Genomic DNA, 2,755 nt, shown 5'->3' with positions numbered 1-2,755 from the left:
GTGTAGTGGGTCTGTTAGACTCTACAAATCAATAAATCCATAGTGTTATGGCATGGAGTCTCCAGTCACTGGATAAATCAACAATTTTTTGGCAATGTTCATAGGGAACATGGTTCTAACACCATCCCCTGTAAGACTGAAAAACCATGATTGAGAAGGTCAGTCGGGTACTCTGAAAATTCCAGATGCCGAGTGTGGTTGAATTTACCCTAGTACCCCATTGATGGGTCCGAACGGGGGAAAACCTCACCCTATGGCTTATTTACATAACAATGCCAAGCTGGTTTACGAATTTTAGTACATAATATTGGGGCTAATGATTGCCCCTTTTGTAAGCTCTATATTGCCAAAGTTCCTCTATTGAGTCAATGCCTGCCATATAGAAACCCGCAACTGACACCAAGTCTTTATCAATAATAAGAGCATCCATCTTAAAATGAAATATCTAGAACAAATGTGTTTAGGGTTAAATCAATGATAATCCTGCAACCCTACTCTATTTTATTTTAATAAATATGTTCAATCCAATCTTTCGTGTACAAATCTTGTAGCACCATGTGGGTTTTAGATTGTTTGGTTTATGTAAGGACAAAATGCCCTTCTGGTGTATGATGTACTGTGGTTATTGGGATGAGAAAAAACCCTATCAGATAACCCTGAATACTGCTGAGATTATATGAATCTGTAGTGATTATATACCATACATAACTGTAGTGTTGCAAACTCCCCTACCCTCGTAGGTCCCTATTTTAACAGAAGAAAATAAGGTTCTGGTTTAATATTTCTTGTTCGGGGTTGTGTGGGAGGTATAGGCTTCCGCATCTTCCAGGGTGGCCGCCCTGGCCATACCCTAAAACGGATCCTGCAGGTTATATTGATTTCTGACACTGCTACTGGTATGAGCCACATTTTTTATGGCCTTGCCTGTGGCTGGTATCATGCTCCAAAATAGGCCCTTGCGCTGGCCTTAATGAGCCCCAGTGTCTTGGCTTAGTCCACACACGGTTCTTTGTTTGCAAATGGTAGCATTTTTGGGGTCCTAGTGCTGGCTGAATGGCCGCCTTCCACTTGTAGTTCAGGTCATATTGCATATTATTAAACAGATCTAGTGCGTCTTGATGGTCTTTGGTTACCTACGTTTAGTCCAGGGTGCGGGTGTATGCTATGATGCCTTCCGTCAATCCCTTGAAGGTTCTCTGGATCTTGAGGTCCTGGTTCCTGATGTTCGTCCATATGCTGCCAAATGCATTGGTTTACACTGGGCACCTGTAATGCCTCACCGTTGCCAGGTGGCAGATGTCTGGCCAGTGTTTGTAAATTTTTTCCTTGTTGGCGTATGTGGCCAGACATATAGTAATACTATTGCCATCCTGGATCCAAGTCTACCCATGTTTGACTTGGCTAAAGTAATCAGCCACCCTGTCCAGCAGAGTCCCTGCTGTGTTAGGATCATGGGATGCTGTATTACCAGGCTCTGGCCCATCAGGGTCCTGCCTACTCTTTTTTATAGAGTTAGAGATCTCTAGGGTCCCACACGGGGTACCCATGTGGGCTTAACTGCTGCCCACTTGTCTTTTGTTCTGCGGACCCCTCTTGCAAGTCAACCCAGAACTGACCCACAGTGCTCCCCTCTGATGGGGTAGAAGCATTGTGCAGCCCTCAAAGAGGTACTGCTGTGGTTTTATCACGTTGGAGCAAGGCTCCATACACCGCTTCTTCCCGCTCCAGCCCTCTCGGGCGCTGGTTGCCGGCGGTTTTATGCAAAGTCGGACCCTTCTGAGTCCACTACCTTGTTTAATTTGTGTCTAGCCTACCGCTCGGTCACATGGATCTGGCCGGTGCGGGGCCGACATCGGGCACAGCTGATCCCACTACGGTTGATCCAAGTGCCGCTGGCTGCTGCTGGCTGCCCGCTGTTCCATGGTACTCCTTCTCCAGTTTTGTCCTTCCTTCCGTGAAGTGGATATGGCCGGTGAGGGGGATAACTGGCACAGCTGCTTCCATCTATTCCTTTAACCTGGCTTCAACGCTCTCAGCACTCCTGGCTGCTCCTTTATCTTAGACCCCTGGGACCAACCCCCGTACTGACGGTACTGGTCCCTAGTGGTCGTTGCAGCCGGTCAACCCCACTCTAATGCCCTCAATACTGGGCACTCCTACTTATATGGTCCTTAGCTAAGGGACATATAAGACATTAAAACTGATGATAACAGCTACTATAGTTTTTATTTAATATATATGGTCCGTAGATAAGGGGTGTATCAGATATTAAACTGATAAGAACAGATACTACACTTGATCTTAGCCAAAAAGCCGAGAAGCGATTATTGTAACTAAAACCCCGATGGGACTGACCCTGGTACTCACATACTGGTCCCTTGTAGTAGATTGCAGCCAGTCAACTGCAAAGTCCTTTGCTGTCGAGAAATGAACTTTCTCACCGTGCTGGAGCGAAGTTGGGCACAGGTGTTTTTCCCTCTCCGGGAATCGATGTGCCCATGCTGCTCCTGCCGTTGCCAGCTCCTCACGAAGTGCCAGCTGCCACTGCTGCTGCCTGTGCTGCTGCCGCTGTCTGTGCTCCTGCAGCTGTTAGTGCTGCTGCAGCTGCCGGTGCTCCTGCAGCTGCCGGCTCCCGCTGCTGCTGCCGCTGCCGCTGCCGCTGCCGCTGCCGCTGCCGCTCCTCCGTGGTTCTCCCGCTGGCCTTACATGGACCTGGTCCATGTCTGCACCTAGAAGGTAAGTTGAAGGAAACGCA

At 48.1% G+C, this 2,755-nt stretch overlaps 1 pseudogene; it reads right to left on the bottom strand.

Moving 5' to 3' along the window:
* Positions 1 to 2,217: 2,217 nt before the first annotated feature.
* On the bottom strand, positions 2,218 to 2,325 carry LOC129697730 (U2 spliceosomal RNA; annotated as a pseudogene).
* Positions 2,326 to 2,755: the final 430 nt, after the last annotated feature.

The sequence above is a fragment of the Leucoraja erinacea genome, chromosome 5 (genome assembly GCF_028641065.1).
Source record: "Leucoraja erinacea ecotype New England chromosome 5, Leri_hhj_1, whole genome shotgun sequence".
Taxonomy (NCBI): Eukaryota; Metazoa; Chordata; class Chondrichthyes; order Rajiformes; family Rajidae; genus Leucoraja; species Leucoraja erinaceus.
This window is presented reverse-complemented; position numbering and strand designations above follow the sequence as displayed.